Source organism: Falco peregrinus, chromosome 1 (assembly GCF_023634155.1).
Source record: "Falco peregrinus isolate bFalPer1 chromosome 1, bFalPer1.pri, whole genome shotgun sequence".
NCBI lineage: Eukaryota > Metazoa > Chordata > Aves > Falconiformes > Falconidae > Falco > Falco peregrinus.
In genome coordinates, this window is record NC_073721.1 from 83,542,756 (window position 1) to 83,569,710 (window position 26,955).

General features: G+C 37.4%; 1 protein-coding gene across 3 annotated transcripts in view; it reads right to left on the minus strand.

Moving 5' to 3' along the window:
- Positions 1 to 26,955, minus strand: part of LRRC4C (leucine rich repeat containing 4C) — a 539,166-nt gene that overhangs the window by 35,835 nt on the left and 476,376 nt on the right. For 2 of the 3 annotated variants that reach the window (XM_055793234.1, XM_055793226.1), the window contains one exon: positions 20,370 to 20,502. The gene's annotated coding sequence lies outside the window, so the exon portion shown is untranslated. Of the gene's footprint in view, positions 1 to 20,369; positions 20,503 to 23,593; positions 23,673 to 26,955 lie in introns of all 3 variants that reach the window. The other variant, XM_005244636.3, reaches the window with a different exon arrangement.

Genomic DNA, 26,955 nt, shown 5'->3' on the forward strand with positions numbered 1-26,955 from the left:
ACAAAAATATTTTTTCCTCATTTTGATGACAAGGGATTGCCATTTGGGGGTTTCCATCTCCCTAGAATTTTGTAGAATTGCAATTTATATATCTTTCCCTCAAGAGGTTTTGCAAGAGAAAGACATTTAAAACCTTGAGTACTCTGTAAATGTGCTATTTATGTATTATTTCTTATGTAGAGTGAAAAAGCTTTTTTTTAAAAATAGTTAGTATAGGCACAAGGGTGGTAGCTAGCACTGATGAAGCCTGAGTGGTTTTACTCAAGCCAAGGGTTTACCAAAAAAAATCGTTGCTCACAAAAATTAAAAATTATTTTTTATTTGACTTTGTCTAGACTTTCAGAAACATGCAGGAAATCAAGGAGGCAGGAAAAGAAGCTTTGTGTCTTGCTCCCACTGTATGTCTTTGCCAGAATGTCACCTTCCTTCCTATCACAAAAAGAGCCAGCCAGCCCCAAAATTCCTGCTTTATTAGAATTTACAGCAATCAAGCACAGGTATTTATTGCATAAACAAGGCAAATGCCTAGCATCCTGTCCCTCTTTGCAAATACACAGGAAGAGTACAAATACAGGAGCAAAGCAATCTCCCTTATGCTCTTCTACTGAAATATTGGCAATGCAGCAAAACATTAACAGTCATATTAAAAAAACATACTGGGGATATTATGAAGGAAGAAAACCAATAGAAGTTCCTGTAGGTTGGAAATATAACTTAGAGAGTGGAAATAACACATTGTGTGTTGAAAATTAAATATTTGGATGTTCTTTTGCAAGGGGTCATTGCCTTTCCTGTTTCTAGCTAAAGGGGAACTGAGTTAGAGAAAGGTGGGATGCCTTGGTACAGGGACATCAGTGGCAGAGCAGAGAGAAGAATTCACATCTCTGACTTCCAGCTCACTTTATTTCCTCCACAGCAGATGCATTTTCTACTACAAAGGGAGTGGATTCATCCAGATCAGTGAGTAATTGGTCTTGTCTTAATCCAGCAATCTGCATTTGATATATCTTCACAGTTCTAACAAACAAGTGCAGGATGCCCAGCCAAATAAGAATGGTTTTCTCTCCTTTCAAAAAGCAAATGATCCTTTCATGATTTGCAGTTACTCTATAAATTATGAAAACATATATTTACTTACGATCTTTCTAAACCACTCTAAAAGTAAAACCATTTAAACGTTGATTCAGTTTCAGTGCCCAAGAGAACTGCACCAAGGAATCCCAGCCACTGAATTGCTTGAAAATGCCCTTGTAAATTAGCAGGCATTGCACAAACACTGCTGGAAAATTCAATCATTTGTGTGTCATCCTGTATTGTTATCTCCTGCTCACTTAAAGAGCTGAAGTTCATTCTTCCTTAATTCCATGTAGGCTAGTGAGATGATACAAATTACTTTGCTTAAGTGGCACTGACTCTATTAAATTTTAACTACAGAGAATAATAAAAACAGAGCAAAAAGGTTTAGGAATTAAACTAACACTTGCATGGCATTTCCTCATGCTCCCTATTTTTTAAATATCTATTATCTCTTCAATAGTATTTTTCCATCTAAAAAAAAAAATATTTTGTACAATAATTATGTTTTAACATAGAGCTATTAGAAGAAAGCAGTGTAAAAGATCAAGGTAAGGCTACAGTAAATCTGATGTCTCTTGATCTCTCTGTGCTTTCACAGAATTAGCCAGGGCCAGGATTTTCAAAACAGATGCCTATGCCTAGGCCCAGTCATTGGCACCCATTACAGATGTTGCTATATCAGCCCTTTCATAAATCAGAGCTTTGACAGATCTTAAATAAATTAAAATCAATCTCTTCTTAATTCTTTCATTGTTTGCTTCCCAAATTACAGGAATCTGAGAAAAATATTCTAAACCATAATATCACATATTTCTTTCAGCAACAAAGGTAACAACAGTATGCGAAACTATCATGTGAACCTCATGTCAAAAATAGATAATTATAAGCCTACTATAAACCTGCATTACACCTGCAGGCAGCCATTTGTGAGTGCAAACTATGTATCTACAGGATAAGTTAGATTTGAAAATCTGTTCTCATATTTTATAAAAATGTTTCTTGAATTTTAGACTTCATAATTATCTTGATAACGATATAAACTTATGTCAGTGATTAATATGATTGCATAAGTAAATATTTAAATGCCTGAGGCACTACCATAAGTTAAATATGAATATAGAAAAAAGGCTGTGTTCATATTTTTCTTCCATTGTCAAGATTAGGATACAGTTTCTAGTTCTATAGAAGATACACTACTACACAGCTTTTCATTACAGCAGGGTTAAAAATATGAACTCTCAGTGGAGCAGTGAAGATTTAATTAAAATTTGCAAATGTTGTGTTTCCAATATTTGTAAAGGAGCATTAAAGATAAGCAGAGTAATTCTTACTACAGTATTACAAGTGTTATTCTCTGACAGTCTATTAATATTTTCCCCATTTTATTCCCTAAACTCAAATAATTCTAATATTGCTTTCAGACACATTACAAACTTTCTACCTCTTCTGTTCTTTTAGTTTCATAAACTCACAGCAGTTGGCGATGTCTATGCTTGTATAGATAAGTAAATGTTCTTTAATTCTGGAGCAATTCTTTCTTGGCTGATAAATAGAAATGATTAAGCAACAGTTGGGTACAGAACTATAGCCTCAGTTGGCTCCCGCTCCTAGAGCTAATATTTCAGCCTCAATGAATTTAGGCATCTTACATCAGATATAATGGTGCCAGGCAAATTGTGAATGATGCCAGTAAGTTGTGCAATTTTCTGAAAAGACACTTCAGCTGTTAAATTGTCCTACTTCTTCATTCTTGTGATCTTGCTAGTGGAATAATTTGAAATTAAGGCAAACTAAAAGTATAAATAAGATATAAATACAATGGAGTATTTTGCTGTAACACAGGAGGAGGATACCATTCCTGACCTCAGAAGCACTTAATCCATCTACGTTTTTACTTATGTATAAGATTCACTTATATTGTGAGGCTAGATGCTTGTTATGAACAAAACTGGAGTAGATTTTAGTATAGGAAGGAACTTACAATGGATAATTTGCTTGAGAAATAGGCCCATGTGAACCTCATGAAGTTCAACAAGGCCAGGTACAAGGTCCTGCACCTGGGTCGGGACAACTTCTGGTATCAATATAAGCTGGACAATGAACAGATTAAGAGCAGTCCTGCCAAGAAGGTGGATCAAAAGCTGGACATTATCTGGGAATGTGTGCTTGCAAACCATATCCTGGCCTGCATAAAAAGAAGTATGGCCAGCAGATTGAGGGAGGCAATTCTGTCCTACTACTTTGCTCTGGGGAGACACCACCTAGACTACTGCCTCCAGATCTGGAGCCCTCAGCATAGGAAAGACATGGACACATTGGAGCATGTCCAGAGGAGGACCACAAAAATGATCAGAGGGCTGGAGCACCTCTCCTATGAAGACAGGCTGAGAGAGTTGGGGTTGTTCAGCATGGAAAAGGGAAGGCTCCAGAGAGACCTTATTACTGCCTATCAATACCTGTAGGGGGGCTTATAAAAAAAAAAAGATGGAGACAGACTTTTTAGCAGGGCCTGTTGCAATAGGACAAGGAGAAATGGTCTATAACTACAAGAGGTTTAGACTAGAGATAAGGAAAAATATTCTTACAGTAAGGGTGATGAAACATTGGAACAGGTTGCCAAGAGAGGTGGTAGGTGCCCCATACCTGGAAACATTCCAGGTCAGGTTGGACGGGGCTCTGGGAAATGTGATCTCATTGAAGATGTGCCTGTTTTTTTGGTGGTTGTTTTTTTGTTTTGGTTTTTTTTTTGTTTGTTTGTTTTTGGTTTTTTTTGGGGGGGGGTGGGGCGAGGCGTGGACTAGATGACCTTTACAGGTCCCTTCCAACCCAAACTACTCTAAGAATTCTTCACTTAATTATGTTACCTATAACATTCAGTAAAATGGGAAAGATGCCTTAAAATTCAGTAACCTTTGAAAATCAAACTACATTAGTCTAAAACTATAATTACAACTGGATTTAATTGTTCTTTGGTTGTATTCTGGACTGTTACATGGTTTCCCTAGATTTAGCTGTGTTTCAGGCAATGGCTCACATACGGCACTTGTATGGTACAGGTTTTTATTCTCCCCACCAAAAAGCATGAAGCTAAGGTTGAGATTTTGGTACCTTCTTTGAAATGTTTCACAGTACCAAAAAGTATTAATAATACTTTACATATTTTGGCCCATTTAAGACTCTTACTCCAGGAAGTATGCTTCACCTGTAAACACCATATTTTTCACTGCATGCTTCTAAACCACAGACAAGGTTGAAAGGAAAATAATCTACATTTTTCAAGAGGCTTATTTTATAATTAAGGACCACAATGATTCATATGGAATATGAATAATTAATCTTTAAAATTCTCTTTTATACACATATGCACAAAAAACAATTGTTACTTAGAGGTAGAACTGAGATGTGAAATAACTTAGTTATGATCCACAAAATGAAGCACTATATGTGGGGAGAATAAAACAAAACAGAAGTCTGTAATCCATATGATATTGGGCTGAAACCCAGGAAATAGAATGGATTTATTGCCATGCCTATTATATGTTTGTAAAGGGTCTTCCACATGAGAACTTCAAATAACTTTTTCAAAGGATTCGTTAATTAGATGACAATAATCCAGGGAATTAAGTATTATGGTATTCATTTTAAAGACCATTAAACTTAGACATGGGCAGCTTAAGTGAAACACTCAAGAGTGTATAATATAAAAGAGCTGTAAAAGAAAAACCTGGGCATCTTAGTTCTCTTGAAAACTGAGAGCTGAAACTTCAACCTTCTTTTATGAAGAACAGAATAAAGGAAAGATATCTTCTATGCAGAAGGGATTTTGACCATCACAGGTTTTTTAAATGAAAGTGCAGTAAATAATCAAAACTCAGTGAGGAGCAAGCAACGAGCAGATTGAGCCTGGAAACCATGGAAAGTAAATAACAAATTTTATCTGTGAAATGCAATTTAGTCATTAACTGAGACAAGAGCATAGTGCGAACTGGAGGTGGCATAGAACCATTACAGGAAATTACATGCAATATTGGGATTATTTTGATAGTAGACATTTGCTAGGTACCCACCTGATCAGAATAGGCAAAACGAGGTGGAAATGATAATTGAAATGCAGAATAGGCAGATGAAAAGATGACTTAACTGCAATCAATGGGAGGTTTAAACATCTGCCCAGACAAGTGCTGGAATCCATTAAATTGGATTAGAAAATGTCACCAGTGCAGCAGCCAGTCAGATTCAGTTTATAGTAGTTTGGCACACGGTGGAGAGGTCATGTTTCATTAGGATTAGTCCTGTTTCCTTTTAACATAGTTCCCAGAATATCATGCTAGAAGAGATATAGTTCCAATTTTCACAACTTGTCAGGTTTCTTGTATGCACCAGTGTCATTCTAAATACTTGTCTACAGCATATATTTTTGTAGCTATGCTTGCAGCAATGTAATTGCGCCTCCCACACTACATATATCACTTAAGCTAGTTAAAATTTGAAAATTCCAACTGTCCAAACCTAGATTATCACAGAGCTCTTTAAGAAACAGTATAGATGCTTGTCTTGTTTTCTTATACTTGCAGTCTTTCCCATTCTATTCGGTTCTGGATGTTCACCATTGACCAGTTGCTGCTTACTGTCCGTATAAATCTGGTCACTGTCTTCATAGTTCCCCCCTTCAGAACCCTACATGTTCTGAAGACATACATTAAAGCAGGATACTTAACTTAAACCACCAATACCAAATCAGGCAGTCTCCATACTAGTTTTTTCTTCCTTCATCCAAAAGGAAAAACATAAACCATGGTATTTTTAATATTACCTCTTCTTTTCTAATCATTTGTCTTAGATGCTCTAGCTCCCTCGTAGCCAGCTCTTTGCATGTGAGAGTCATGAATAAGGCAGCACTACTGATTAACTTGTCAATTAAGTATACGGCCAGGTGCTTTACGAGCTCAGAGTGTAATAGGCACTATGACAAGACAGAATGAAATGCATATGGCAAGATTATTTCAATATAATTTTCTACAATCTTGGTTTCAAAATGCAGCCAATTTTTCCTCTTATGTACATATTGTGCCAAATATCTGAGCCTTCAGACACAAAATGTTATGGAGTGCAGCACTAAGCTAGAAGTCTGAATTTTGGAAAGCCAAATTTGGGATCATCCAAAAGCCTTACAACCTGAAACTGAGCATAAGAATACTTAGACTCTCAGAGTATCAGATCTTCTCATCACTTCAAGTGGTACAATGAAACTTTTGTGAATGCTCTGGGGCTCATAAAAATTAGCTCTTTAATGGAATGGCACATGAATTGTTGTCCAAAGATGAGGGATCTATTGGAGTGGCACAATACCCTGCAGGATCTAACTTTGACCTGAGGTTTAATCTTTCTGTCTGATTTTCTTGGGGTTTTCTCCTGTTCCCTCAAAGTTATATCTGATCACCTCCCACATCGTATGGATTGTAATAGCAGAAATTGTCAAATAAACTGAACATATTTTGTGATTGAACACACCGACAGAAACAATATCAGGAAGTAAAACATAAGAGAAGAAAAATCCCTCCTGTTATCTAGAAAGTTGAAGGTAAATACTGCATGACTGAACCAGCCATTTAATGTCTCATATCAACTCATAGTCATCTAATGTAACTACCAAACTTTACCTTGCTACAAATTTGAAAAAAAAAAAAAATAATCAGTGAATATACCTCATTTTATTTCATCATACCAAGCCCATGCTCTGATATTGAGGGATGTCTTGCACCAATGGAAACAGCTTAGAATTTCTGATGGGAATCATTTACAGTGATAAGCAATAACAGCAAGAACATTTGAGATGGAGCCAATTTGGGATCAGTTCCAGAGAGATGCTCAGAAAGAATTTAAGCATACATTTTAGATCTATACTCCTCAGTGGGTTTGACCCACTGTTCCCCAAATACATGATGTCTCAGGAAACAAGATGATTTTAATGAGATGGAACAGCTATTCCCCAGGACAATAGTACTCTACAGAATAACCTCTGTGTGAAGTAAATTTTCAGTGGTTGTTTATCAATTAATAACTTAACAGCACTATATTTAAGCACAGTGATGTAAAAAACGTATGGACAGCACAAGACCACGCATGCCTCCAATATTCAGAGTAATAGCCAAATGTCAAATTAATGATAAACTTAAAAGTCTGAAATCAGAAAAATTAATCATGGTACAGAAAGACTTCATAAATAGATAAGAAAAATTATATAGGGGAAGGGGATGAAGCTGCACTGCCATTAGCTGCTCTCTGTGATAGCTCATTAGTTTAGCTTTTACCAAAGGAGTCAAACCTAAGTATGTGTGTGTAGCTGCTGAAACATAAAAAGCAAGCAGGAAGCTCCTGCTGGGAACACAGGGAGAAGAGCTCTCAGATTTCTCTGGATGAGGTTAGAGAAATGTCTGGGGATATGTTCCCCTGTGGAGTTCAATAGCAAAGTAACCATTAAACAGCCAAAAGCATGGCACCAGCAAGGGAGAAAGACAAAAGGCAAAAAGCCTCTACAGCAGCAGAATACTGTGCTAGCAACAAAAACTACACCACTGGGTCTAATGGTCATTACTGGGGTTTTTTTTTTGCCGTCACACTGAGGTAGATTAGCAAAGTATTAAAAGTGAACACAGGTCCAAAGTGAGGATCAGGGATAGTCTGCTGATGACATGCAGAATTATTAAAATCAAAATAGAGAAATTGTCTATGTATGACTGCAAGGCAAGAGAAAGGAAGGAAACTTTGTTGCTGGCAAGAGTAAGTAATACAAGAAAAAAAAAAATATATCTAAGAGGAGAAACTGCAGTCATTTGTCCAGTAATGGGGAAGAATACCCGTGCCTTGTAAGTAACAGGATCACAAACTCTACATTGAAAAGCCAGTCCAAGAACTTACTTTCTGCACCTTACATCATCCCCACTGAAAATAAAATCCCTGACAAGTCACAATGCTTACAGTGGAACAGAAGCCAGCTCCTCCTGTAGCAACACTGGTTTGGCATAATTTTATAAACACATATATCTGTCCGTAAAACAGACTGCAAAGATCAACTAAGAGCAGATACTAGGTAAGAAGATGCCATCTTTATGTCATCCCTTGTCATCTCTTGGGCCTGAGGTTCCATTCAATTGGATCTTACATCTTAGGCTTCCATCTACTGTTTTCTCATGCCTAGTTAACTTCAACTGCTTAACAAGTTTTATGCATGGCTTCACATTCCTGCCATAAATCTCACAGCAATATCAATACTGTAGGTTGCATTTCTTCTAAGAATGATGGTGTTCCAAAAGAGAAGACTCATAAGAGAAGAGCATATGTCACATTTTATTCACAGAAAGGTGGCACCTGAGGCCGAGAAGGGCACTAGATTAGAACTGTTTTCTCAAACTGTGGGTCATAAATCCCCTGGAGGTCATTCAAAGGTTAGAAAAAGAGAGCTGTCAGTAAGCAATAGCTCAGTCCCTGCAGGGCTGGGAAATAAGAGGGACTGATTTTACTTACTCTAATTTTTACACTTCCCAGAAAACTTCAGATTACCTTTAATTGCTGGAAACAGTTCAACTCCTTTAAAATGAGGAAGTCAATAAGCACAGTTGTTTTTCACTCTCCTGTCCTGGAGGGACTGGTTAATACTGACTGGCAGAGATGACTCAAAAACAAATGAGCTGAAAGGGCCTTTGACTTTCAGAAAGTTGTGTAAATGAAATCATTACAACAAAAAGATCTGGGAAGACACAACAAGGAAAACAGACTGTTGTTCCACAGCCATTTCTTTTGGCAACTGTGTCTTTTCCAGGAGGCTCCTGCTTCCTGTGTCCCCAGCCGCATGTTTCCATCCCTGAACACACATTCACTTGTGCTGGTACAATTCCACTCACTGCACAGATCTCTGGGGAACCTGCTTACAACTTTCATTTCAGTTGTTTCCAATACTTCTGAAGTTTATATTTTATCTGTAGTAATGTGTAAATCATCAAAATACATACAATTTAACCAATACTAAAGATGTTTCTGTCCAAGCTAGTATGAAAACAAAAGAAACAAAAATTCAAGTATCTATATCTTCATGTAGCTGAACAGACAGGCAACCTATTACTAAGACAAAGCTCCAACACCCCTCTTGAAAGTCAGAGAACACCTTTTCATCAGAATTAAGAGGTTTCAGATCAGGCTATATTTACAAAAGTGCTTCGTTATCAGAAAATGTTCTTTTTTCCCTACTTCTCTTGTTTGTTCTGGTGATGACTCCAGAGATCAGAAGTAACAAATGACTGAAAAACACACTGAAATCTGATTCTGAGACTAAACATGGAGGCTGTATCCTTCATTATGAAGATGTTAATAGAATTTTCTCATCTGGATGATCCCTAATTTAGTTTTGACATGTTCCTTGATTATAGCTACTTGTGTCAGCATTTTTTTGTGTGCCTAACTTGAAAATAGAGGAATGAATAATGTGATATCCTATGAGAACCTAGAATATTGTATGCTTTTTCAGGAAGTCATTTGTAAGCGTGATGGAATAAAGACTCCCTGTTGTTTCATTCTGACAGCATATCTTACAGTTTTAATTTTGAAATTTTCACCAAAACCCACATTAGATGCTTCTACAAGAAATTCTTTGTTCACACTTGGCTCAGGAAAGTCTGACACTTTGGCAAGCACGATAAGTAATGAATAATATTCCTCCTTCACCACATTCATAAATGAAGGAAGCTGAAGAACACATTCAGTAAACTGGACCTGAAAATGAAAAACACTCCTAAACAGAAGATAAGGTTTATATTTCCCACACATCAGATTAAATCCCATGAAAATGAGATTTCACCTTTCACCTTCTAGAACATTGCTCATATTGTGGTTTTAATCACACATAAATAGGAAATTTTAAAAAAGGAAAAAAAAATACAACTATTGCAAATGTCTGTATGTCTGGTTTATTCAGATTTTCTTAGCTATCTTCAGCTTTTATTTGAATCCTTTCAAGCCTGTTAACTGGGCCTGTGGAAAGGTCATTAGAAAAACATTTCTGGTGGCTTTCTGGCTGAAACAGAACCATTAGAAGACAAAAAGCCTGGGAATATTACAGAACAAAATAGCGAGGAAGAAGAATTTCCCAAGCATGGAGTTAAGAAAAGGTGCAAACTATCATTTAATTTGGATTAATATTCCAGAGGTTATTTAGCTAGCCCTGCCTGATCAGCTGACTCTGACATAGTAGAGTACGGCAGGTACAGCAACAGTGTCATTACTTCGACACAAATTCCTAAACCCAGCATATACTTTCTACTGTTTTGCTGTTAATCATGTTAATTAGAATTTAAATTTAAGCAAGTGAATAATCATTGATTTCACTCTGCAGCCGTGCAGGGTGCATAAAGTTTATATGCAGCTTGATTTTTCTTATCAGATGAATCCAATTTGGTGTGCAAACCTAATTTTTCACTTTTTTGGTTTTGGACCATGACAAATTTTTCTTGTCAAACCTCCATTCTTAAACAAGCACCAACTCAGTATCAAATTCCAATTTCTACTAAAATAGCACTTCTTTTTCATTCTGGTAATTTTAAATTCAACTTTTGCCTGTGGTAAAGGAATAGATCATGGTGGCTCTCAGATCTGTCACTAGTGGATATTTGCCAACCTTACCCGTTATTGTGGAACTCAGCAACCAGATGCAATGCTTAATGTGTACCTAGAGGAGCCCAGGACAGGAGAATTAGGAAGATCTGTTGCTTACAGCTCAAAACATACAGACTGTGTGGTGCTGAAAATTTAGTATTCCTAGCAAAACTAAATAGGGATACCTGTGCAACTGCACAATATTCTCTAGTTTAGCTGTTAACCCCTTGCCATAAAAGTGCTACTTTCTCTTTAATAAAGTGTACAGGACTGAAGGGAGGACCATCACTAACTACCTCTCTATATAAGCAGCTTTTCTCTGTTTAGACATGTTAGGATGATTGTCAACAGTAGTATCTCGGATGCTCAAAGACCTATAACAATATGTGATAATGAATTGAAACAGACTAAGTGGTGTTTTCTGTGGGGAAAAAGGCTCAGATCTGCAGATCAAAGACAGTAGAAAAGAGGTTCTCACTCCTAACTTTCTTAATGCTTCATCTGTTTGCCTCAGCTTCTTCGTAAAATTTGAGTAAAGATCAAACAGGAGTTGCAAAGATAAACAAATGACTTACGCACTTGCAGAATCTACTGCTTCTAAACATGAAGTCTTGCTAAAGAAACCCATTCCTGAGTGCAAGATTCAGAGAAGCCGAGCGCTTTTGTGCTGCTTGGTTATTTAATACATTAGCCAGTATTGATATAAAAATTATTTACTTTAAAAAAGAAAAATAAAGGGGGGGAAATGTAGATATCTATAGTGAAAAACAAGAATGAATTTGAAAAATGAAGGATGTTTGTTAAATCCTTACAAACAGTTAACAAAACAGGGCTTTGGGAGAAGGAATAGACAACATAAATATGTCAAGCTGGGGCACAACAAGCTAAGCTCAAGGAGAACCAAATGGGTAATGAGACTAAACAGAAAATTACTGGAACTACATGTGAACTATTCTAATTAGTATGCTAGAAGATCCACCCTCGAGCAAAGCGAGCCCCCTACTACCAAAGCCCCCTCCCCATGGAACAAGTGTGAAAAAAAAAAGAACACTTTATCTTTAAAAGGAGATGAGGCTTGTAAGAACCAGTGAGAATTGTGTGACTAAACATAATTGTACGCAATTGTTCAAAGTGTATAAAATGTTAAAAGGGGTGCTAGCTTTGCAGATTACCACCAAGAACCCATCTCTGCACAGACATGCAATGAACAAGTATCTCGACTCTGTGTGGATCAGCTCTTGCACACCGGGTGAAGAACCCAGGTTTGGAATAACAGTATACTGCCATTTTTGTTATGTTGTACCATACTTCTAAGTATTGATCAGAGGTTCACTGTGTTTAGAGAGACATCTTCTGTCACTTTATGCATCTAAGGCAGTCAATGACTGCAAAATGGTCAAATATCCTTGTAATCAACACAGTAAAAAAGATAAATAAACCATAGCTATAAATCAAGAGGATTAAATAAAGATATTGCTTCCCTCATTGCAGCATCTGAATGATGCATTCTCTTATTCTGTGCTTATATAACTCTTTTAATAAACTATCATACACGTTGACATAATATAACAATGTTAGAAACCGATTGGAAGTAATATTATGACATTATTATTATACAGTAGCCTACTCGGCCAATATAAAACAATGCTTTAATATATTAGATATATAGTCACAGTTTATCTTTAGTTCACCTATGTTACCCACTATGCTTTATGTTGTATAAAATCAGCCTTGTTTGCACTGCTCACTTGCTTCATAGAAAAAATCCAGGGATTACTTCCAAAATAATTTTTATTTTACTTTAAGTCCGTTCAAATATCTGTATGACTGAAATGAACAATGATTTACTGGATTAAAGTAATCTTCAGCCTAAAGAGGCACAGCATATCCAGGTCTGCCTGGTGATGTGGGCTGCCTCTGCCATCTGCTTCTAAACAGGAAGAACAGAGGACTCTTCTGCCAGGGGGAATTTCTTCCCAAAGGCTGATATTTGGCAGCCACAGTCCCCATACTGATGCTTAACACAGCAGTAGGAAGCACTCGCAGCACCTGTGTCTCAAGGTGCAGCTCCTTCTCCACAACCTGCATACAGATTCTTCTGATATTTTACCTTTAGCAATGTAGACAGCCCTGCTGTTTTACTGTGACGCATCTTGCTCCCCAACACAAGGCAGGCTTAAACATATAAAAGAAAGCTATACCTAGCAAAATTTGAGATTAAGGTTTTACATAGTGCAAGCAAAACAGAGCATTGCAAGCAAAAAAAAAACCAAACAAAAAACAAAAAACCAAAAAAACCCCCACAAACAAACCTGATAAAATATTGTTCTAATTTATGCCTACAACTATGCTGCATTCACATCCCTCATGCAAATTTCTTTCAGTGTGCTCTTGCTCAAAGGCCACGGAGTCGTGAATTCTACTGCTTCCCCCCACTTCGTGAATCTCCATAGGAATAACTTCCATCTCTAGCTACTTTGATACGGGTTTAAATGCCCTGGGGACTTCCAGATTCAGTCAGACACCTTGTGACTGTAAGTTGTTTTTGCTTTGCTTTTTTAATAATCATATTGCCTAATCCGGGCTGTTGATTTGGTAGTCGTCAGTTCTTGTTACAGATTTCAATATCTTCATGATAAATCTTATATCACACATAAGATGTAAACAAAAGCCACTATGCATCTGATCTCTGGTTTATCAACAACTTCTTACAGAGACCTCACTTTCGATAACAGATACAAATGTCACATCAATAAAAAGTGATCTGCTTGATGCATCTGAAAGAAAATTCATTCCTTCCCCTTTACCCTTATAACATGTTTTCTTTTGTCAGAAAAGGCTTAAAAGTAGTTTGGAGCTGAATTTTTGTTATCTATCAATTATACGTTGCCAAATCAACAGCTAATCCTTTGCAATTAATCCAAGATGTCAAGGGAATTAAGGAAAGAAATTTTACTATTTAGTATTCAGAACACTTCTTTACCACCAGTTTTATTCTACGGTAGTAAAAAAATTCCACTAAAGCTAGTGTTAAAAGTTACAGGATAGGATCCTGGAACTGTACAGGAGCCAGACCACTCAGAGGAAGGTGCCTGAACATTCAGTCTTACAAAGAGTGAGTGCCCCAAACTGTTCTTCAGTATCAGTGAGCAGTTTTCTGCCACCTATCATAATAGAACTTGAGGAACTAAATGGGAAATCAGGAAAAGGAACTTAATTGGTAAGAAATTAAATAATAATGGAGGAATAACAATAGAAAACAAAAGTGAAAGATGAACAAAAAACAACCCTAGAGAGAGGAAGAAAAGAAGTAAACTGAGACACTGAATCATTGGCATCCTGACACGCTAAAGGGACCAGCTTTTCTACTAGATTTTAATGAAGGAGTCATTTCACAGTAAGTTCAAACCAATACAGCACTTTTCCCCACAAAACATACCAAATCTATTATATACAGTGTTATCAGCCATGGAGAGAGCAAGGTATTGAGTAATGCAGTTGAAGGCTACCTTGTAACTCATCTCTTTGATATTTGATTTCTCAGAACATTTCAGAGATCCAATGGTCTATTCTTGTCATGACACAGTCTTTAGTCTTTTCTGAAGTATTGAAGGAATTGCTGCTAAGTTCTCCTGTCTCCATTTGTCTCTTGAGGGTTATTGACTTCGGTTCTGCCTAAGAGTTCTTTTCAGATAAAACCCTAGAGGTCTCTTGGTGAAAAGGGGAAGGGGCTTGTGGGGTGTGGGGTGTGAGTGGGGAGACTGAACAGAAGCTTTCCAGGTTTCATTTATAGATATAAAGAATGTAAAAAATTACCTAGTTGAGCATTCCCTTTGCCTGCTAACAATAGGCACTGCCTACACAGCTTTGCATGCATGCACATGTTTTGTGACTGTACTCTTATCAGTCACCAGCTGTGCAGAGATAGTTCTGCACACACAGGTCAGTATCTATAGCTATTCAAAATACAAGCTTTGTGCTACACATGGCTAAGTGAATTGTTACTAGGTAAAAACAAACAAACAAACAACAACAAACAACACCTACTGGTTTGATTTGAATATCTCATTTCTTCTGTTCCATTCCAGACTCTGGGACATGCCCCATTGTCAAATGAAGATTTTTCATTATGTTTAAGAACATAATTCATTCTGAAGCTATATGCCCTTCACTTAATTTGAAAGGTTTGAACTTTTCCATAAATCATGGACACAACTGGTTTCTTAGATGTTAGAAAAGGAAAAACAAAACCAAACCCAACATTGACTATGAGGCTATAGATACCCTTGAAGGGACACAGCGATTACCACAAATACAAAATTCAGAAACATTAATCTTAAAATAGATCCAAAAAAGTATTTATCACACAGAGCATCAAAATGCAGCCACTTGTAAACTGACCAGCCAAAGAAATGCACAGAAAAAGCTCCATGTGCTGGAACAATGTGAGACATCTGTGGTTCCCACCAGAAGAAGAATCTGGTCAGAATTCAAGAATATATACTTAGTACTGATATCAGATCAATATCATCAGACTCCAATGAAGATAAAAGCCTCTTACTGAAAATATAAATTACCTTTTACCATCAAGATTTCAAGTTATATCCAAACAGCATTCTTATCTTCCCCTTCCTTCAGTCAAAATGGCATTTCCAACAATAGTTCACATGAAACACAATTTAAGCAGTGAATCAGAGACTAGAACATCAATCCATTAAGCTTCCTGTTTCTCATTAAGTGTAGGGGTGGTGAAGTTCAAACTTTATTTAGTATGTTGCAGAAGAAGATATCACAATGTCATCTCATATAATTTCAGTTTCTTGGCATATTTCCCCTGAAGGGTTGTAACTTCCTTTCCCAGTGTAAAGCCTGGAATCCAAACTGTTCTTTATAGCATTGAGGTTAGATTCATAGAATCATAGAATATCTCAAGTTAGAAAGGACCCATAAGGATAACATGTCCAACTCCCTGCTTCTCACAGGACTACCTAAAACTAAATCATATGACTAAAAGCATCCTCCAGATACTCCTTGAACTCTGCCAGGTTTGGTGCCATGACCACTACCCTGGGGACCCTGTTCCCGTGACCAACCACCTTCTCAGTAAGGAACATTTTCCTAACGTCTGATCTGAACTTCCCCTGATGCAGTTTCATTACATTTCCTCACGTCCTATTGCTGGTCACCAGAGAGAGGAGATCAGCACCTCTGCCTCTGCTGTCCCCCTTGAGAAGGCTGTAGACTGCCATAAGGTCACCCACCAGCCTTCTCTTCTCCAAGCTGAACGAACCAAGTGACCTCAGCTGCTTCTTCTAAGTCTTGCCCTGGAGACCTTTTACCATCTTGGTCACCCTCCTTTGGACACACTCTCATAGTTTGGTGTCCTTCTTTATAAAAGGTGCCCCAAACTGCACATACTACTTGAGGTGGGGTCACACCAGTGCAGTGTACAGTGGGACAACCACCTCCCTCGACCAGCTAGCTATCACCCCAGGACATGGTGGGCCCTTTTGGCTGCCAGAGCACACTGCTGACTCATTCAACTTGCCATCAACCCAAACCCTCAGGTCTCTTTCCACAGGGATGTTCTCCAGCCTCTCGTCCCCCAGTTTGTATGTATAATCAGGATTACCCTGACCCAGGTAAAGAATCCAGCACTTCCTCTTGTTAAATTTCATATGGTTGGTGATTGCCCAGCTCTCTAGTCTATCTAGAGCTTGCTAAGAGGTCTCTCTACACTTGAGGAAGTCCACAGCTCTTCCTAGTTTAGTGTTATTGGCAAACTTAATTAATGTACATTCAATTCCTGTATCTACATAATTTATAAAAACATTAAAGAGCACTGGCCCTAAAATTGAGCCCTGGGTAACCCCACTGGTGAGTGGCTGCTTGCTTAATGTAACCCCATTTTCTACAACCCTTTCAGCCCAATCCATCAGCCAATTGTTCACCCAACTTAGCTGTATGCTGAACGTTTTGTCCATAAGGACACTCTGAGAGACAGTATCAAAAGCTTTGCTAAAATAAAACCCCCACATATCTGCTGGCTTCCATTGGTCAACTAGATGGGTGACCTTTTCATAAAAGGAAATTTAGTTATTTAGGACTTCACTCTCATGAACCTTTGCTGGCTATAACCAATGACTGCATTGTCTCTCAAGTGTTTATCAATAACTTCCAGAATAACATTCTCCATAATTTTACCAGGCATTGAAGTGAGACTGACAGACCTGTAATTACCACGGTCTTCCTTCTTACCCTTCTTAAAAATCAAGACATTTGCCAGGTCTTATTTGACTGGGACCTCTCCAGACTCCCTAGACATTGAAAAAAGATGGAGAGGTCCCATGATAACATGAGACAGCTCTTTCAGTGCCCTGGGATGAATCCCATTGGGCCCCATATATTTATGCACATGCAGCTGGAGCAGCAAGTTCAGGGTCAGCTGGGAGTTTATCATACCTCCAGTCATAGTCTTCCAACACAGGGTTCCAGTGTTCCCAGGACCGATCATCAGTGTTAAAGACAGAGCCAAAGAAGGCATTAAATGTCTCTGTTTTGTCTACATCCCTATTTGTGAGGTGACCAACCACATCAAGTAATGGCCCAATGTTATCTCTGATCCTCCTTTTGCTGCTAACATATTTTTTACATCCTTCACAATGCTGGCCAGCTTGAACTCTAATTGAGCTTTAGGTGCAGGAATTTTCTCCCTACAGTGGCAAACAGTATTTATGTAGTTGTCCCATGTCACTTGTCCTTGCTTCCAATGTCCATACACTCCTTTTTCATCTAAGTTCTAGAAGAAGATCCCTGTTCAGCCAAGCCAGCCTTCTGCCCCACTTGACTTCTGACACTTTGGAATTGCCTGCTCCTGTGCTCTTAAGAGATGGCTCTTAAAAAGTGACCAGCATTCATGGACCCCAGTATCTTCAAAAGCATATTCCCAGGGGACCTTACTAACTAGCTCTTCAGCAACCCAAAGGCTGTTTGTGCCATATCCAGGCAAGATATCAAAGTTTTGCTGGCAGTTTTTCTCCTATCATCACCAATGTTCTGGAACTCAACTACTTCATGGTCACTGTGAGCAAGACTGCCACCAATCACCACTTCTTCCCCAAGTCCTCCTCTATTTACAAACAACAAATCTAGGAGGGCACCTTTCCTAGTTGGCTCCCTCAGTACCTGCACCAAGGAGTTATCTTTAATGTGCTTAAGAAATTCCCTGGGCCTGTTTCCGTCCACTGTATGATATTCCCAGTTGATGTCTTGGAAGTTAAAGTCACCCATAAGGGCAAGGGCAGTAGATCTAGATATCAACTTGATCAGTTCCTTGCAGAATAATTCATTGGTGTCATCATCCTGGCTGAGTGGTCAGCAGTAGACTCCCATAATAACACCCACTTAATTTGTTTCCTCTTCATCCTTACCCAGAGGCTCTCAGCCATGTTGTCACCAACCCCTCATTTACACACAGTGCCACCCCCCTGCCTCACCTGCCCTGCCTATCCCTCCTGAAGAGCCTATAACCATCCATTATGGTACACCAGCCATGGGACTCATCTCACCAAGTTTCACTTATGCCAATGTTGTAGCTCTTGGACTGAGCCAAAACTTCTGGCTCCTCTTGTTTATTCCTCATGCTGCGTGTATTAGTATAAAGACATTTCAAATGTGCTCCAGTGTACTCAGCACACTGTGGACCAGACTGAAGGACCTCACTAGCACACCATCTCTCAAATATTGGTGTGCTGCCCCTAGGCTTATCTCTAGCAAGCCTGGTTTTATCCTTTGCCCCTTCAAACCTAGTTTAAAGCTGTTTCACTGAGCCCTGCCAACTCTTATGCAAAGATCCTTTTCCCTCTTTGAGAAAGGATTATCACAAAAACATCAACAAATGAACATTACATAACTTCCATGAGAGCCTACCCATTTTATAGGTAGAAAAATGCAGCTGAGAAGACACCTGAAACACAGCTAGGGATTGATGCCATACCCTCTGGATCTCAGACCAGTTCCAACCATAAGCAAGCTATTCTTGTCTTTTCTTTACAGTAGATTACCTAAAATCAATTGGTGCAATTTTTGGTAAAGCCTACTGGACCCTCATTAACCACAAGCCATGTTAAATCATTTCTTCTACATAATAAAAAACCCCACAAATTAGGTCTGGGGAACCTAGGTTAAATTGATTAGCAACAACTTTGAGTGGAAGAGTCTTGAAAACCAGATTATAAACTGAGAACTGTTACCATTTGTATAAATGCAGAAGGCAAGACCTATGCTTACTCTCACTTTCCTATATCAAACCTTTCTTCTGTCACAAACACATTCATAACTTCTCCCAGGTAATAAAGTAGTTTCTGTCCTTTCCAGAGGGCAAGGCTTTAGGCTCTCTACCACAGCTACAGGTTATACAAACACATAACTCCCAGTAATGTTATATGAGTGCAGATTGTCTGCTTTTTTGGCAGCTGCCAAGCCTGGTGAAGCACAGAAGCAATGTGTGAATTGCAGCAGTGGAATCTCTGAATGGTTTTAATTAATGAATGCCAGGGAGCTGGAGGGAGTTCACCAGGAACAATAAGGAAGGCATTTCCCAGAGACATTTGAAAGCCTAACCTAGTACTCAACCAGCCAAAACTTCTATACTCCTGAGCAAAGAAAAAAGCTTTCCTAATTAAATGGTGTTTTGTGCTTTTTTAGTGTCTCATGGAACAGATCCTTATGAAAACTTTTGCATCAAAAACCTAATTTTATTTTCCACCAGTGTGATTTTCCATTGTTAATATTCTTACACTCTGCATATATTAAAGCACATTAATAAGTGAAAGCAGCAAGTCAGCCTGTCAGATATTTCATAAAGTACCATAGGAAATGATTGGGTTAGGATGCCTGGACAAAATCTGTTTGTTCAGCAAACCTATTTTTAACTGAGGACCAATAAATGTGTGCATAGCATGGACATACTGAAAGTTAACTGGGCTCAGAAATACACCATATAGCTGAGCTTTCAGGACAGCAGAGAAACAATGTTCTGGTACTGCATGGTTCAACTCTACCTCTCGAAGGAAGAAGCATTACAGTTACACTGAGAGATGACAGATATTTAATTTGCACATTTTCTTGGACTTCTGAAATGCTAGCACAAAAACGTCCATAGTTAAGGCTTCAGGGGAGAAGGAGAGTCTCCATAAACACAACAGTTAAATCTGGAAGGTGAGATTGAAATAAACCAACCAAGCAGACTATGTACAATTAAAAATAAAGCCATTAATTCTTCTTGTGAAACAACATTTTATTATGCTAAATCATTATGTAGCTGATAAACTGGCATTTTCATGAGTTTTAAGTCCTGCATGGAATTTCTTGGAAAGTTACTGTAAACTTGTGATTTGTATTCTCTAACAGGTCCACAGGAAGACAAGAAAATGCCTGTAAGATACAGCCTCCAAATTCTCCCTTACACAGGGAGGGGAGTTGAAACTTAAGAAGCTCTTGAAAGATTTTCAGGAGACTCTGTATGAATACTCAGATATCAAAGGTATGTGCTCCCATTCCCTACCAGTTTTCTGCCATTCGTTCCAGCTGTGATAACCCTGCAGCCTGAAAAACTGACCACATAACAATATCCTAGCATGAATTACCTTTGCAGTAGGTTTACCGTCTTGGGAGGTGATGTTTCTCCTCGTTTCCCAAACCACCCTTGGACCTTCTCATCCTACTAGCCCATTGGAGACTGTTCCACAGAGCTGCCTGGACCCCCCCACAGCATCCACCCTGTGGAAGAAACAAATATTGAAAAACTGTGATGTAACAATAAAATCTTTTAGATACATAATATGAAGACATTGGGAGAGAATAAGTAGACTAAAACATGATATAGAACTGTCATTACACTATCTGAGAAGGGAGGGGAGTTGTAGGATTACCGTATTCCCTCAATGTACTTGTACAGTTGCTGAAGGCACAGTTAATTTCAAGCAGACTTTAAGACACAAATATAAGCAGAGATCTCAAATGCAGCAAATAGTCTGATCACCTAATGTGATCACCTAATCTTGCACATCAAAAACTTGCCTATTGGAAATGCCTGTATTTTTGCATGCTTAGCAGTAATATAGCCAGGGGGTGTGTGTTACTGCTATATTTCTGTAATAAGTAGCTTCATCATACATCATACAGGGTACGGTAGTAGAAGTCAGGTCGCTCCCTGTCATTAGCGACAGTGAAACACAGACACCTCTTGAGGGCAAGGTATAACTTCTAGCATTGGAAACTTCCTTCATTTAGAGTCTTATATGCATATTGTGGTAAAAATGAAAATTTGACAAAAGTTATAGCCTGGATATATTGCACCAAATTCCTGTTATAGACAATGAAAATAAACTTTAGAAATAATAATCATACATGTAATTTCATAGCTCAAAAATGCTGATAGTAATGAGATCTAAAACTGGCCTTTTATTCAAAATCTTTTAAAAACATTGCTCATTCACTAAAGAAAAATAAATTATACTGTCTCTTGTTTATGACAAAAGACAATTGAGTAAATGGTGACTCCAGATAACCCGTAAGTCACGGATGCTGCGTTTCAATGACCTGCCTGCTTTCTATTCCTTTGGCCTCGGCTGCCTAGCAACCTCCACAGTGCTTTCTTAGTCTATCCTAATTCTAGAGAGTTTCCATTTATATATTTATTTATGAGAAAGTCTATAAGGAGGATGCAGAAACAAAGAGGTGTTTGTTCCTTCCTTCTAACGCTGGACTCCAAACATGTCACCTCAGTGTCTCAGTGAAGGACACAGTCCTTGGTTTTGCACAGAGAGGTAGCTACCTCCTTGAAATTGCTTGGGAACTCAGGAAATCCCCCTTTCCGTGAGATAAAAGCTGGGTCTGTGTAGAAAGCTCCTGATGTAATACGCACCAATATTTCTTTGGCTGCCTATTGATTTGATTCTTTTATAAGCTTTTTCACTGTGAAATACTAGGTGTTTATGTAAGGCTGCTGTTTTCATGCAACCTGGAGCTTCTACTTAAGACAGAGTTTGTGCTGCAAACTCTGGTCACCAGCAGTTTCTCCATCATCCAAGCATTGGAGAGAAATGGATATTAAAACTGGTCTCCTGCTGTGTCTGAGACTCAAAGTGGGACAGTTTGGAAGTTATGGATGGGACTACTTTATCATAATAAGTAGTTTGAAACTGGATGTGAACTCTTTCTCTCTAAACCAGCCATTAGCTTTTCCTGGAAGAGCCTGTTTCCATACTTTATTTTTTTTTCCTTTATTATTTGTGCAAAATTGAGGATTCCACAGAAAATATCCCTACACTACATAATAATTTTTCTTGCCAATTCTATTCAAACAGCAATTTGCAAATAATTCATACCCTGATCACATAGCCCTCTTCTCCAATCAGAAAGAGGAAAAAAAAAAAAAAAAGAGTCAGAAAGTGATGGTCAAAGATGTCTATCAGAGAGCTTATCAAGCTCCTCCAAATGATGAGGTAAAGGCATGCCAAGTGTTCATAGCCTGGGGTCACAGGGCGGTGATGTGGTTTCTGTGTCTCACTACTTTTGACTCCTGAACATATATGGAAAAGTTTCCATTTACTTCTGGATTAAACTGCAGCCTGAGACATAACAGGTCACTGTGTCTTGAGACACAGCAATACGCCTTGATCACTCCATTACATTTCTTTCTGATTAAGTTGATCTGTTGCTGTGTCTTGTTGTTAAGGAACATACAGGGAATCTGTGACTGAACATGAACCTGAAATCAGATCTCTTAACTTCCACTTTCTGTTTCTTACCAACGAGCTATATACATAAAGATAAGGTTGTTTTAAACATGACAATTGTAGGATTTATGGAAACATTTGTAAATCTTGGTATAGACATATACTCACGCATCAATATTCATTTACCCCAAATTTAACAGCATGAAACAAGTACATTCTTTAAAAAATCTCCTTAATATTGAAACAGGAAACAAAAAATACATTGGATGGTATACCAGTATCCAATGAAATAAAATATAAGCAACCACATGAATAATAGAAAATTATTCAAAAATAACCTGCTGGTTCAAAGAGATCTATTTTTCAGAGGTACTTATGAACAGTGAAAACGTCCATGTAAACTGAAATGTGCAAAATGATTCATTAAATAGGAGGAAGAAAGTTACTGGGAGTAAACAGTGATTTGGGATTTCTTTTTCTATTCATGGACTCGCTAGAAAAAAAATTCTAAGTTGCTTTACCTCTCGTTCTACACAATGATATAAGTTCATAGTTGCCAGAAAATCTCTCAATTTGTACTCCTGAGAGTTATTTTTATGCAAATAAATTCCAAGTATAAACTGAAATTAAGTAGTTGCTCATTGAGAAGCAGTTTCCCCAATTATATATTCATGTTTCACAGAGTAGCATTATTAAAGCAAAAACTGAATGCATCGTGTTTCCCTCCCATGCAAAGTATGATCATGATTTCATACGCTCTTCAATGTTAAGCCAGATTTCCTGAAAATAAAGCTAATGAGTACCAGAAGCATAGACTTAACATGTCTGTTTTCTCACTTTTGTGAGAAGTCTGTTTTTAACAAGTTCAAGATGTAAATAGACAACAGAATAGAAAGAATTTTTTTCATGCATTTTTATAAAAGATTGTTATTAAAGCTTTCCTACAGATTGAATAAGATGGGAATTGTGCTGAAGCAGCTACCAAAATAAATCTTCTGGAAACAAGCAAAAGCTAGAGAAAATGAAGTCTCTCAAGATATATGAAAAATAAGTTGCAAACAGTCTCATCCTAAATTTCAAAGACTATAATTAGGTACTAATTCTACCATATTTACACTGGAAAATCTCACCTGCCATGCACTTATGCTCACAAAAGAAGAGGTATACCAAAAAGACTGATTTTGGCCATCTTCCTCCCTTCCTCTGTTCCTCAAAAGAAAAGACAGAGATAGAAAATAGCTTAGTTTTCTTGATATCAACTACAAAAAAATGAAATGTTAAAGAAGGTTTGAACAAAGGATGCTATAAGGAAAATGAGGTTTTAGCAAGAAGATGAAAGGAACATTATTGTTAATATAATGGCATAATCTTTGCTTAAATATCTCACCGAGAAGAACTGCAAGAAATCTTTTGAAAACAATCAATAGTATTAATCCGGTGCTCAGCTCCTTATTTCAAGTGCACTGATTTTTCTTCAGACTTATGCCAGTAACTGATCAAATTTTGGTCTAAAATCTTTAAGTATTTTCTAAAAATTTACTATGGCAATAAATAACACAAGTGCATTGAAGTTATCACCAGGCATTAGTAATTGTCTCAAAGCAGGGTTTTTTTTTTTCTAGATTTCGAAGGAATGAAAAAGACTTTAGTAAAAGGGAGACTTAACAAAAGAAAAAATATAGTAGCATGTGCTAGCATGATGACATAGTAAATAAAATAAATGAACAGAAGAAACAGCTACACTGTTCCTGCTATTTTTAATAAATATCACTAACAGTAGTATTCAACTGCCAAAAGAAAGGAAGTTATTTTAGATACTCTATGTTACTACATCTGGTCCTGAGTTGCCCTTCCAGAAAAGGACGGTTTCTTGTAGATCCTATGTTTTATCTGCCTGCTCCTGTGGAAGCCTTGGATACCCTAGGACATGTGAAATAACATTAGATGCTTTTATTTATGAATTTGAATGACTTACAAGCTGTTAGTAAAAATGTGTCTGAGCTCTGGGTATTTACATGTTAGGTAACAAGTAAGGGTAAAATTAATAAAGCAGGAAAATTGCAGTGTGCTATGTTCACATAAGACTTTCAACAGTCCCAGAGGGTACAGAGAGAAAATGCTACTTCAGACAGTTTCTTAAACAAAGAAAGATATCTTTATACAAATTCTGTACTACCAATGAATATGAAGACGTTAAGTTAAATCTCACCTCTGAATAACTACTGACTCACCGTGCAGTAAAACCAGATACTGGTGTTTTCTTGGTGATTTGAAAAGGCGTTCTTGTCAGTTTTCATTCCTTTCAGTTGCTGACATACTCTGCTATTTCAGAGCTCTATTTTGTTTTATATGCTTATAAGAATAGAACTTTTTTTATACTAAGGAATTGGCCAAACCTCCATAAACCTTGACAGTTTATTGCAAGGTCGTAACTACATTTTTTTCCTGATCTTTCTGTTTAGTGAAATCCTGAGTAAGGATTATTTTCCTGTATGAGACCTATAATTTCTCTGCATATTGCACTTCTCATTTTTCTTCTTTCAAAAATGCCAGATGGAAACAAAGAATAGTTGCATGCCTGGTATTCTAATATTTTTATACTTCTGTATCTGAGTTAGGCAGATGAAGATTAGGTAATTCTGCATGGCTATCTCTCCGAAACGAGTTAAGGTATAAATACCAATTTCTAAAATCGTATTCTCAGCTTTTCTATGTGAGCTGCTACAGCAAAGAAATTCACTCATATATTATTGATTGAAAATGTTTTTTGTACATTTAATCAATAAACAAGTTAATCCGTGTTGAATCAATCTTCTAGACCATTTGCCTTGTTCAGCCTAATACAAAGCTGTGAGTGATTCATTTCAGAGTAACAGTACAGTGCGAAAAACAGGTCTAGTGTCTTTTTAATATGTGTCTGTGTATGTGCTTATAAACACAAAATGTCATTATAAATATTTCCCCCTGCCAATATTCCTCCATTATGATCAGTTCTATTGACTACTAACAATAGTCTCCAGACACTTGCCTGACAAATGACTGTTTAATTTATTTTTACTATGAAAGACTTGACCTGATTTGTTCATTTATAAATACACATTTTTTTGTGCTGTAGACACAAACATGCGTTTGTGTTAGCTTTCACCCCTGCTGTGTTTGTGCAACACAGTGTGACATTCACAAACAGAAAGAAAAGAGATTGAAGTGAAGAACATTTGATAGTGTCGCCTAGCATTTTAAGTACAGCAAAATAAATAAATTATTGCCAGCTTCATCAACTGCTAAATTCAGTGTGGCTGAAATGAAACACAGTATGGGCCAGAGAGAAAAAAGTGAACATTGGGTGAAAAAATGACTCAATTTGCCTACAAAGCGATAGGAGGAGTGCTACTGAATTCCACTGAACTCAGGGTTAGACTTACATTTTCCCTCCTTCCTAGGGTATCTGAAATAGTTTCAGCTTAGCAATAATTATGAGGAATTTTGCCATACCATAATATAGGACTGTCAAAGGAGTAGGCTAGGATCATTATCTCTACAAAAAAAAAAAAAAAAAAAAAAAAAAAGAAGATGACAGTCTTAGAAGACAAGAGCCACAGAAAAATTCAGAAAACAATTTTGAGCTCCAGAGCCCTATTTTAATCACAGAAAGACACACATTCATTTTTTCTAAAAGCATCTAAAATGTTGGGGTTTCTTTTAAAAACTAAAACTGAAATTCTATTAATAAGTATATTAATAATAATTTTATTATTATCATAAATTGGATTATTCTGATTTTCTATGAAATTTCATTCCTCTGCTTGTTTATATGTTACTTATAATTTTAGGAATCTTTTAGCTATTTAATGTCGAATTATTAGAGTTTTCAGTAATTAATTTGAAGTGAATTAATGAAAATCAGCTCCAAAAACAAAGCACAGAAGCCAACAGCTTGAAAGGAGCTACAGGATGCCCCTACTCACTAGTTCATGTGGAAACTTCCTAGTCACGATGCATTTCCCAAGCCAGAGCGTTTCAAATATATTACTAATGCAAAAGACCTACCCCATTATTTAATCTATTTTCTGCCCTCTGTGCCCTCAAGGTATTGCAAAAGAAGGTAACATAATTTGCTGGTGTTACACATGAGAAAAACTTCTTCCCTGAGGTATCAAAGACACTTGCATTTTAGCTGACAGATTTCCTTCAGAAGGCTATGAATAATATGATTCGTCTTATACTAATGAAGACAACTGTTTGTCTTATATTGTATGTGCATAGTTACACATCATTGTTATACCTGGGACAATAAATCCAGGAAAGGAAAGTCTTCTCAGAAATTCACAAGATTGCATAGTCTTAAAGCAAGAGGATAGTGATGAACTGCATTCAATAGGTACTGCAAAGAAATAAACTAAATATTCTTGCCTTTGCCAACTCAAAATGAACAGTGGGAGCCCTCTATCAAGAATAATACAACTTCAGTTGATAGCTTACTATTTAACTTCAT